This window comes from Kogia breviceps, chromosome 11 (assembly GCF_026419965.1).
Source record: "Kogia breviceps isolate mKogBre1 chromosome 11, mKogBre1 haplotype 1, whole genome shotgun sequence".
NCBI lineage: Eukaryota > Metazoa > Chordata > Mammalia > Artiodactyla > Physeteridae > Kogia > Kogia breviceps.
Genome location: NC_081320.1, coordinates 13,815,291 through 13,828,037, shown reverse-complemented (window position 1 = coordinate 13,828,037; position 12,747 = coordinate 13,815,291). Strand labels below are relative to the sequence as shown.

Below are 12,747 nucleotides of genomic sequence, written 5' to 3'. Positions count from 1 at the left end.
GAAAACAAGGACTTTGAGCTAGATGTCAGAGGGTGAGACTTTCGAAGTTTCTCCTTTGGAAGATGAGTGTGTTCTAGATGTGGGAAGGGAGTATAAAATGGATGTTTAACAGCCGGAAGACAGACTGTGATAGAGATTTGCTACTTGCCTATGCCAGGAGCCACTGTCCTCCTTTTCCTTATGTCAGAACCACAAACTTAAATGGGAAGGTAGGCAGGGGCGGCGAGGACGGCGGAGGAGGGGGCCGTGGCTACGGTCAGGCGTGCGGAATGGGTGCAAGAGGCATCTGTGAGGGCGGTGCGGTCTCAGAGGAGCATCGTGGGAATCCACAACTATCCTCTGTTCTACAAGATGGGTAACAGCCACCCTCTTTGCCGCTTTACTGAAGTGGGGGAAATTGATCATGTGTGCATTTGTCTGAACATATGTGTGCCTTGTTGATTGGGGAAGAATTTGGCTATGTCACATTGGTTGTGGAAAAGAAAGGTTTTCTTGCCCACAGGGTAATTTTAGGAGTCAGGTGCCAATATTTTCGAGCATTACTATATGGTGGAATGTGACAATCTCAGCCTGACGTCAAAATCCCTCTCCAGAAAAAAAAAAAAAAAAAAAAAATCCCTCTCCAGGACACCACTGCAGAAGCATTCGCAATGCTACTTACGTACATCTATTCAATACAGTAGGCAGGTGAGGCTGACAGATAAGGAGGAGGTGCTGCTGGACTTTTTGAGCTTGGCTATAATATGGATTTCCAGAACTGGAGGACTCTACCTCTGAGTACCTCCGCACCATACTTAACATGCAGAATGTCTGTATGACTTTTGATGTTGCCAGTCTCTACTCACTTCCCAAGTTAACTTGCATGTGCAGCATGTTTATGGACAGAAATGCTCAGGAGGTACTTTCAAGCCAAGGCTTCCTCTCCCTTTCTAAAACAGCACTTTCAAACATCGTATTACAAGATTCATTTGCAGCTCCCGAAAAAGATGTTTTCCTAGCCTTGTTCAAGTCGTGTAAGCATAATTCAAAGGAGAACCGTGCTGAAATCATGCAGGCTGTGTGTTTGCCTTTGATGAGCCTCACTGAACTTCTGAATGATGTGAGGCCTTTGGGACTATTGTCCCCTGATGCCATTCTGGATGCTATTAAAGTTCAGTCAGAGAGCCGGGACATGGACCTCAATTATAGAAGCATGCTCATACCAGAAGAAAACATTGCAACTATGAAGTATGGAGCCCAGGTGGTAAAAGGGCAGATGAAGTCTGCCTTATCAGATGGTGACACTCAAAATTATGATTTGGATCATAGATTTTCTAGGCATCTGATTGATGATGACTGCCCTTCTGCCATCGAGATTAAGCTGTGTCAGCGGTCCATTAGCAATCATATTCGGATACTCCTGTTGGACCGAGATAGCCGGTCTCATTCATATTCCATTGAAGTGTCAATGGATGAACTTGATTGCATCAGAGTGATTGATCATTCACAATATCTGGGTCGTTCTTGGCAAAAGTTATATCTTCCAGCCCATGTCAGCAGGTATATTCAAATAGTTGGGACTCATGACACAGTGAATAAGATTTTTCACGTTGTGGCTCTCGAACGTGTGTTTACAAACAAAACCTTCACTCTGGAGGAGGGGCTAATAGTGCCCACGGAGAACATTGCAACAATTGCTGATTGTGCCAGTGTGATTGAAGGGGTCGGTCGGAGCCAAAATACCTTGCTGAACGAGGACACCAAGAACTATGATTGGGATTCTGGCTATCCGTGCCATCAGCTGGGAAGTGGTACAGTTGTGGCTCAACTGGCACAGCCGTACATGATCGAGTCAATGTGGTTATTACTGTGGGACTGTGAAGATCAGAGCTACAGCTATTACGTTGAGGTTTCCACCAACCGGCAGTAGTGGACCATGGTAGCCGAAAGAACTAAAGTCGCCTGCAGGTCCTGGCAATGAGTAACTTTTAAAAGACAGCCGGCCTCCTTCATCCGAATCGTTGGAACACACAACACTGCAAACGAGGTGTTCCACTACATCCACTTTGAGTGTCCTGAGCAACAGAACAGCCAGAAGGAGGAAAACAGTGAGGAATTGGGGACAGGGGACACCAGCCTGGCCAAGTCAGCAGCTCGACTCACACGTCCTGTAGGCCCCCAGCGGCAACTCCTGCCTTCCAGCCCAGGCTCCAACTCGTACTCAGCCATCCAGCAGCACCAAAAAAGGTGGCGCAGGTGGGGAGTGATGCGGGTGGGCCCAGATGGCGCAGGAACCGTGTCCTCCCCGAGCCGGGATCCCTGTGGACTACTCCCCATCCCTCCCTGGGAGGAGCAGACCTGGCTGCAGAAACGGACACAGAACAGGTTTCCTCCCAAGGACACAGAAGGGCTGCTTTGTTCTCCTCGATTTGTTCAGATCAGGCTGGTCTCCAGAGGGGAGAAAGTGGGTTTTCAGTCTTCATCAAGTCCCCCATTAACACCCTACCTCTCTAGTCCAACCCCACAAAGGGCATGGAAAGAAGTAGTAGACAGGCCCGAGTCGGAATATAAAAATGGCATATGAACACAGGAATGGAAGAGAATATATTAAGCCTTCATTACCTGGAGGCACCCTTTAGGAAATGGGTTTCCATAGAGCATTTACTTTTAGGGAGCACATTGCCCTGGCAACTAAATGATTTTTTATTTCTTAAAGTTATTCTCCATTTGCTGAATCATAGGTGTTCCAGATCTTTTTGAAAGGCTCCAACAGCAAATCGCTTGTTTTAATCCCTTTTGATGCTGTAATTTTCCTTCCTTAGTTCTGAACGGTTGAGCGTGGGATAGAGCTGAGAAATATGGTGCACATCTCTTAAATGAGGCACAGATGCAGCTAATCATGGCACCTGGTCTGACAAGGAAAATCCTTTGAGGAAGTTCAACAAAATACACAATAAGCAAATCAATCTGTGGACACTGGAGTTAATAATCACTTGAACTGCCAAGTTATTAACCTGTCGTTCCTGAAATGTATCCAGCCTTTAAATTTGGGAGGTTGACAAGGAAATAGTGATTATTCCACCAGCTAATTTAATGTTCAGAAGTACATATAGATGAATGTATACCAACTTCTGGTTGGGCTGGACCTGTCCTTGATTTGCCACAGGTCAGTGGAGCCCTGTGGAGTCAGCCGTCTTGCCAGTCGGTGTCAGGAACGCAAGAGTGGGCCTTTCCCACATGCACGGTGGTGATCAGTGGTTGCTATTTTTTCCCCAGACCATAATACTCAGCCAGGGATTGGAAAAAAAAAAAATCAGTTCTCAGAAGCTTACCTCTTAATCCTCACTGAAATGATCTCATCTGACAGTTGTCACTTGATCTGGCTCTGTGTGTCTGAGTAATTTCCAACCTAGTGCTAACCACCCAGTGTAACCTGATGAGATCGTGTCTGGTTTTTGCTAATTCCCAGAGTTCTCCCCTTGGCTGGCTGTCGTGATCAGGTCCTCTGCACACACTGCTTGGAGGAGGGGTGGGGCCGACTGGGGGTCCTTTCTGTCTTAAAGACACATTCATCTTGGGTGTACAAAGAGCCAGTGGGTCAGCTGTTTCCTCCTAGTGTGACGTAGCTGTGAGTGATTTATCAGTATTGGAATAGTAGGGTATCTTCAAACTGCATGATTAAACAGGAAGGTTGTCTTTCTGCTAGTCAAACAAACAAACAAATAAAAAAGCAAATAAATAAATAAATGGGAAGGTAATTCAACCTACTAAAGTTCTATAATTCCCAGCCTCACTTATAGCTAGGTGTGGTCATGTGACTAAATTCAAGAATGACAAACTGAATTGGGAATGACTTCTCAATACACAAACAGAGGCCAATAAACAGTTCAATGATATCTTCAAAATATGAAGAGAAAATAACTGTCAGTGTAGAATTTTATATCTGGGGAAATTCTCATTTGAAAACAAGAGCAAAATAAAGACATGTCAGACAGGACTTACACCCACAGACCCTTAACTGATAGAACTTCAGAAGATATACTTCAGGAAAAATAAAAATTACCTCAGAAGAACAATCAAAGGTGTTAGAAATGAAAAATGAGCAATAAAAATTATAACCATGTGGAGAAATCTAAATAAACACTCGACCATATAAAATCATCATCGTCATCTCTAATTTGTGTGGTTAAAAAGAACTAAAATTCTGGACAGCAATAGCATATAATTTGGGAGAGAGTAGTTTGAGTTAAAGCATTCTAAGGCCTTTGTATTTTGGAGAGGAAGGTAAAGATAGTAACTGTGCAGATGCTATCAATGCCCTGCCTGTATAGCCTTGGGCTTTACCATATCTGGACTCTAGCTTAACTTATAACTGGAAACATTTGAAACTTTTCCTGAGGGCTTCTTCTGGCCATTACAGGTCCTCTGTACATGGGCAGGACAAGCTGGAAGTGCTGAAGAATTAACGTCTCCAAAAGAAGCCCTCAACTAGGAACTGATGGGAGTTAGCTGATAAATACTCCAGCTCCTGCATTCCTTGGCACACATTCTACACTGTCTCCTTGAGCTTCCTAGTGGGGTTTAGCTCTAGTTGGTCACGTTGGTAACATAAATAGAGACCCTTGATTGGTGTCCTTCCCTTCCCTGTCTCATCTCCCTTTTCCCTTATCAGTGTTTACTCAAGCCATCTCCCCAATAAACTATTTCACTCAAATTCTTACCTCAAGGTCTGCTTCTGAGGGAACCCAAACTAGCATGCATTCTAACTTTGGACTTTGTTAAATATTTGTGTTAAAATTTCTCAAATAGCCATTTAAAAAATAGTAAGAAAAAGAAATGGAAAGAGAGGAAAAAATCCAATCAGTTAAAGTGAAGTCAGGAAAGGATGGGAAGCACTTCCCTGGTGGCGCAGTGGTTGAGAGTCCGCCTGCCGATGCAGGGGACGCGGGTTCGTGCCCCGGTCCTGGAGGATCCCACATGCCGCGGAGCGGCTGGGCCCGGGAGCCACGGCTGCTGAGCCTGCGCATCCAGAGCCTGTGCTCCGCAACGGGAGAGGCCACAACAGTGAGAGGCCCACGTACCACAAAAAAAAAAAAAAAAAAAAAAGGATGGGAAATAAGAAAAAACAAAAGTAACACAAATAGCATAAAAGGAGAAATGAAAATTCATTCAAATATATGTGCAATAAGGACTTCCCTGGCAGTCCAGTGGTTAAGACTCTGCACTTCCACTGCAGGGGGTGCTGGTTTGATCCCTGGTCAGGCACTAAGATCCCACATGCCATGCAAGATGGCCAAAAAAATTTTTTTTTAATCTGTAATAAATGTAAATGGGCAAAAATCTCCAGTTGAAAGGCAAAGATTAACAGCTTGATTCTTTTTATATTATAGCTATATGTTGTCTTTAAGCTCAAGGGTAAAACATAAGAACATTAAAGGTTGACATTAAAAGCATGGAAAATGATATATCAGGCAAATTCTATTGAAAGAAGGCTGGGGCAGCTAGACTGATAATAGCTGAAATAGACTTTAAGGTTTAAAATATTACTAGTTATGAAGAGTTACACATATTGATACAAAATTTATTTCACAGGAAGATTTAATAATTCCAGACTTGCAAACATCTACTAACACATCTTCCAAATATAGAGAGTGATTTCCAGTTTCTGCATATAAGGAGCTTAGACGTCACCACTCCATCCTAACAACAAGTAAAAAGCTGGACAAACTGAAAAATTAACAATTCTTTTTAGATCTGTGAGAGAAGTAAGGTCACAGGACAATCTTCTGGTCCCCAAGATGGAGAAACAGATAAGTGGTTAAAGAGAATCATAACACACCAGAGCAGAAGTCTATGCAGGAACAAGCATGGGGTAGGGCAAATTTATAATTGATGAATTGCTGGACAAATTTGAGAGTTAAAATTTATGGGGGGAGGGGCAAGAGTGTGCTTTGTGAGTTTTACCTCTAAGAGCTCTACCTGGTCCTCACAGTAAATATCAAGAAAAAAAAATCCCCTTGTGCTCTGAGCAGGGTGTGGGATGGGGGAGGAACTACTTTTAAATATACAAGAGCACTCTGTTATTCTTAACAAGATCTGCCCTTAGAAGAAACTAGTTAACCAAAGCCTAACCTGCTGGGTTTTATCAGAAATCTAACTGACCTGGAGGAAGGGAAATACCCAATTCCAGCCCACTCTACTCTTCCTGTCCCACCTGAGGGGCAGAAAAAAACTGAAAACACTGTGAAGTTCATAGTCCAGAGACGTAGGCTCACCAAAAGACTGCAATCTAATCATAGGACTATATAGAATGCTTCCCCTTTCCTTAGACTTGCCAGCACATCACTAAAGTCCTGTTTACAACTGATCCATTTACCCACTACATCATGCCCAGCTATCAAGAAAAAATTACAAGGAAAAAGAAACAGTTTGAAGAGATAGATCAAGCATTCGAACCAGACTTTGGATGTTGGAATTATCAGACAGGGAACTTAAAATAACTATGATTAATATGTTAAGGTCTCTAAGGATAAAATATTCAGCATGCAAGAACAGATGAGCACTGTAAGAAGAGAGATGAAAACACATCATTACAGATACTTTGGATGTTAAAAAGATAATAAAGGAATCCTATGAACAACACTATGCTCACAAATTTGATGACACAGATGAACCGGACCAGTTCCTTGAAAGACACAATATGCTCATTTAAAATCACAAAAGGCAGAAGAAGAAATAGACAATCTAAATAGGCCTATATTTATAAAGAAATTGAATTGATAATTAGTAACCTTCCAAAACAGAAGGCACCAGACCCAGAGGGTTCACTGGTGAATTCCACCAAACATTTAAGGAAGAAATTTTTATCAATTCTATACAATCTCTTTCAGAAGATAGAAACAGAGGGAATACTTCCTAACTCATTCTATAAGGCCAGTATCACCCTAATACCAAAGTCAGACAAAAACATTACAAGAAAAGTAAACTATAGACTAATATCTCTCATGAACACAGATGCAAAAATCTTCAACAAAACATTAGCAAATTGAATCCAACAATGTATAAAAACAATTATACACTACAACCAAAGGAGATTTATCCCAGCTATGCAAGGCTGGTTCAGCATTTGAAAATCAATTAATGTAACCCAGAACATCAACAGGCTAAAGAAGAAAAATCATATCAATAGATGCAGAAAAAGCATTTGACAAAATCCAACACCCACTCATGATCAAAACTCTGAGTGAGGGCTTCCCTGGTGGTGCAGTGGTTGAGAGTCCACCTGCCAATGTAGGGGACACAGGTTCGTGCCCTAGTCCGGGAAGGTCTCACATGCCATGGAGAGGCTAGGCCCGTGAGCCATGGCTGCTGAGCCTGTGCGTCCAGAGCCTGTGCTCTGCAACGGGAGAGGCCACAACAGTGAGAGGCTCACATACCACAAAACAAAACAAAACAAAAAAAACACAACAACAAACTCTGAGTGAACTAGAAATACAGGCAACTTCCTCAACCTGAGAAAAAAAATCATGTCATACTTAATGGTGAGAAATTAGAATCTTTCCCCCTAGGATCAGAAACAGGTAGGATGTCCTCTTTCACTGCCCTTTTTCAGCATCATACTAGAAATTCTAACTAATGCAATAAGATAATAAAAGGAAATGAAAGGTATACTGTTTGAGAGCAAGAAATAAAACTGTTTTTGTTCAAAGATGACATGATTATCTACAGAATATTCAAAAGAAAGAAAAACAAAAAAACCTCCTGGAACTATAGGAGATTATAGCAAGTTTGCAAGATACAAGGTTAATATACAAAAGTTAATTGCTTTCTCATATACTAAAAATGAACAAGTAGGGCTTCCCTAGTGGCACAGCGGTTGAGAGTCCACCTGCCGATGCAGGGGACACGGGTTCGTGCCCCAATCTGGGAGGATCCCACATGCCGTGGAGCGGCTGGGCCCGTGAGCCATGGCCGCTGGGCCTGCGCGTCCTGAGCCTGTGCTCCGCAACGGGAGAGGCCACAATAGTGAGAGGCCTGCGTACCGCCAAAAAAAAAAAAAAAAAAAAAAAAAAGAACAAGTAAAATGTGAAATTAAAAATATAATACCATTTACGTTATCATTTTCCGAAATGAAATACTTAGGTACAAATTTAACAAAATATGTACAAGAACATATGTACAAGGAAAAGTACAAAACTCTGTTGAAAGAAATCACAGAAGAACTAAAGACGAGGTTATTCCATGTTCATGGAAAGGAAGACTCAAGATTGTCAAGATGTTAGTCCTTCCCAATTTAATCTACAGTTTCAGTGCAATCTCAGTCAAAATCCCAGAAAGTTATTTTGTAGATATTGACAAGTTGATTCTAACTGGGCCTGCGCGTCCGGATCCTGTGCTCTGCAACGGGAGAGGTCACAACGGTGAGAGGCCCGCGTACCGCAAAAAAAAAAAAAAAAAAAAAAAAAATTATATCATAGACCTAAATGTTAAATGCAAAATTATGAAACTTCTAGAAAATACCATAGGAGAAAATCTAGATGACCCTGGATTTGGTGATGACTTTTTAGATATGACAGCAAAGGCATGACACACATGAAAGAAAAAATTGTTAAGCTGGATTTCATTAAAATTAAAACTTTCTGCTCTCTTGGAAAGTCACTGTCAAAAGAATGTAAAGACAATTCACAGACTGAAAGTACCTATTTGCAAAAGACACATCTGATAAGGGACTATTATTCAAAATATACAAAGAACTCTTAAAACTCAACAGTTAGAAAATAACCTGATTTTAAAATGGGTCAGAGAGTACAGCAGAAACTAACACAACATTGTAAAGTAACTATACTCCAATAAAAATTAATTTTAAAAAAATGGGTCAAACACCTTAACAGACACCTCACCAAAGAAGAAATACAGATGTCAAATAAAAATATGAAAAGATGCTTCACATCACAAGTCATCAGGGAAATGCAAATTAAAACAACAGTGAGATATTCCTGGACATATATTAAAACGTTCAAAATCCAGAACACTGACAACACTAAATGCTGGCAAGGTTGTCGGGCAACAGAAACTCTTCATACATGCTGGTGAGAATTCCAAATAGAGCTGCCACTTTGGAAAAGAGCTAGGTGGTTTCTTACAAAATGTAAACATAGTTTTACCACGGGATCCAGCAATTGTGCTCCTTGGTACTTACCCAAAGGAGTTGAAGATTTATGTTCACACATGGAGCAACCTTAAGTGTACATTACTAAGTGAAAGAAGACAATTGGAAAAGGCTACATACTGTATGATTCCAAATTTATGACATTCTGGAAAAGGCAAAACTACGGAGCCAGTAAGAAGATCAGTGGTTGGACTTTGCTGGTGGTTAAGAATCCGCCTGTTAATGCAGGGCACATGGGTTTGAGCCCTGGTCCAGGAAGATCCCACATGCTGCAGAGCAACTAAGCCCGTGCGCCACAACTACTGAGCCTGAGCGCTAGAGCCCACGAGCCACAACTACTGAGGCCTGCACGCCCTACAGCCCATGCTCCGCAACAAGAGAAGCCGCAGTGAGAAGCCCGCGCACCACAACAAAGACTAACTCCCGTTCGCCGCATCTAGAGAAAGCCCGTGCAGATCAGCGAAGACACAATGCAGCCAAAAATTAATTAATTAATAAATAAAAAAATCAGTGGTTGCCAGGGATTAGCGTTGATGGAGGTATGAACAGGTAGAGCATAGAGGATTTTCAGGACAGTGAAACAATCCTGTATGATATTATAATGGTGGATACATATCATTATACATTTGTCCAAACCCATAGAACATACAACACCAAGTGTGCACTAATGTAAACTATGGACCTTGAGTGATGATGTGTCAATGTAAATTCATCAGTTGTAACAAATGTACTACTCTGGTGGGGGATATTGATAGTGGAGGAGGCTATGCATGTGTGGGGACAGTGGGTAGACAGGAAATCTCTGTACCTTCTGCTCAATTTAGCTGTGAACTTAAAACTGCTCTAAAAAAGTTGTTGTTTTTAAAAAATAGAAGACAAAAATTAGAATAACAAGGGGAAATTGACTTCTCTGTCATCATAATAGGAGATTTTTTTTTTTTTTTTTTTTTTTTTTTTTTGCTGTAGGCGGGCCTCTCACCGTTGTGACCTCTCCCGTTGTAGAACACAGGATCCAGACACGCAGGCCCAGTGGCCATGGCTCACGGGCCCAGCCGCTCCATGGCATGTGGGATCCTCCCAGACCGGGGCACAAACCTGTGTCCCCTGCATCGGCAGGCGGACTCTCAACCACTGCGCCACCAGGGAAGCCCATAATAGGAGATTTTAATACACCTCTTTGTAATTTACAGACTAAGTAGATAAAAATACCAAATAAAAATCAGTAGGAATATTGATGATTTGCACAACGCAAAAATGCTTGACTTACATAGAACTCTGCACTCATCAATTTAGGAAAACGTTTTTTTCAATCACCCAAGATATGTTCTACAAAACTTGGCCACACACTAGTACATAAAACAAGTCTAAATAAAGTTCAAAGAACTGAACACACTTATCACATACAGATTCATACAGATCTCATTCTCTAACAAAAACAATGAATTTAGTCAGTAGCAACAAAAAATCTATAGATTTGTAAATTAAAACATATCATCTAAATAATTCATGCCATGGGTCAAAGAAAAACTGACGGTCTGTGGTTCCAAACTTTTACAAGGTGAAACTGCTAGGGAAAAACCTCTGATGATAGAATGACTGGAGAACCTTTCAGAAAATGCTGACTTTGAAGCCACTTTTACTTCTTCAGCTTTCTCTGGGTAAAGAGGACCTCTCTTATCTAATGCTCATCTGTCAATCATGATTGGCCTTGCTTAGATCATGTGTCCATAATTGAACCAATCACTATAGATAGAGAGATGGTGTTCTCTGATTGACCAGCCTGGGCTAGGTTCCGTCTTTGTGGAGATGGAAATAGGGAAGGGAGTGTCTTGACTCCTAGACCCTTCAAGACCACATGGGGTCAGAAAAATGGTCCTTCCTGGGAAGGAAGCTTGACAAACAAAATCATCCTCTTCCCATAAATACAGTTTTATAAATACTCCTCTATAAACAAACACTAAAAACCAAGATCATGTTTAGTTGCCACATTCAGTCTCAAGACCATAATTTCTGGTTGAGGGGTTTTCCTCTCCCATCAGGTTCCAAAGTGGCCTTTCATGGATTTGGCAGCCTATAGCTAAAAGATAAGTTTAACCACCATCCCCACCACCTCCAATATACCCAGCACCCAGTGACAAAGAGACAACAGAAACACTGCAATAAGTCTCCCATTTGGTAACAGAGAGAAGGAAAAACCATGCAGAGTGCTCCTAGGATACTCCATGCTCTGCAGAGCAGAAAGAGGGACAGCCCAGGCAATGCAGTCAGTGTCTGGTGCAGCCAAACCAACTGCCCCCTTTCCTACTAATTGCAAGGACCCCCTTGACTAGGGATTTCTGAGGCCACCGCTCAGTAGTGTGTAGGGGAAGACTCCCCATCGGGAGTTATGATTGGAGCTTTGAAGGGACTATATGGAGGGGAGTGAAATGCTTCAAAAGAAGGGATGCTGGGTAGACAAAGACAAGAAAGGTTCACAATCGAGGGGCAAGAGAAAATGAAGGCCAAATAGTAGGATACGGCTTGGGCAGTGACTCTGCATAAATTCCCAAACATTTCTTATAAGGGACTTCCAATATGACTCTGAGTTTCCTGACGATGAAAGCCGAGAAGGAAACATGATCAGTGATACAAACCAGATGCTAGCCAAGGTCTCCAGGCCCCCGGGAGGTCCAAAGAATGTCCCAAGTTTCCTTCTGTTTCCCTGGAGGCTTCCTTTCTCACAGTTCTTGATCCCACAAGGGGTACCTCTCTTCCACACCACATGGCTCCCAGATGTGAGGCTTACCTTTACTTTGACCTCTACAAAAGATTCCACTCACACAAAGCAGCTAGTGAAGATTTACACAGGAAGGTAAGGAGGGAGGATGGGGGGGTGGTCTTCAAATGTTCTTTGGCTCCTATTATAGGTTGAATTTTGCTCCCCCCAAAACTTATATGTTGAAGTCCTAACCCCCAGACCCTCAGAATGTGACTGTGTTTAGAGACAGGGTCTTTCTTTCTTTCTCTCTTTCTTTCGGCTGCTCCAGGACTTAGTTGCAGCATGCGGGATCTAATTCCCGGATCAGGGATCCAACCAAGGCCCCCTGCATTGGGAGCGTGAAGTCTTAACCACTGGACCGCCAGGGAAGTCCTTAGAGATAGGGTCATTAAAGATGAAGTTAAAAATGATGTCATTAGGATGGGCCCTAATCCAATATGACTGGCGTCCTTATAAGAAGAGGAGATTAGGACACAGACATGTACAGAGGAAAGATCATGTGAGGACACAGGGAGAAGGCAGCCACCTACAGGACCAGGAAATCAACCCTGCTGACACCTTGATCTCAGACTTCTAGCCTCCAGAACTGTGAAAAAATTAAATTTCTTTTGTTTAAGCCACCCAGCCTGCAGTACTTTATTATGGCAGCCCCAGCACATTAATATAGCACCTCTGCCACTGGCCTTCACCGCACACACCATCTCACAGGGATCCCTACCCACTTCTCACCGGACCTCCCTGAATTTCCTCTCCTCCTTCTCAGGGGTCAAACTCCTCTCCTTATCTCAGACAGAGCAGTCTGTGCCTTATCTTGAGTTGCTTGACTTAAGGAAACATGCAG

General features: G+C 42.4%; 1 pseudogene; it reads left to right on the top strand.

Annotated features, from left to right (window-relative positions):
* The first annotated feature begins 351 nt into the window (after positions 1-351).
* Positions 352-4,445, top strand: LOC131765771 (BTB/POZ domain-containing protein 9 pseudogene; annotated as a pseudogene).
* Positions 4,446-12,747: the final 8,302 nt, after the last annotated feature.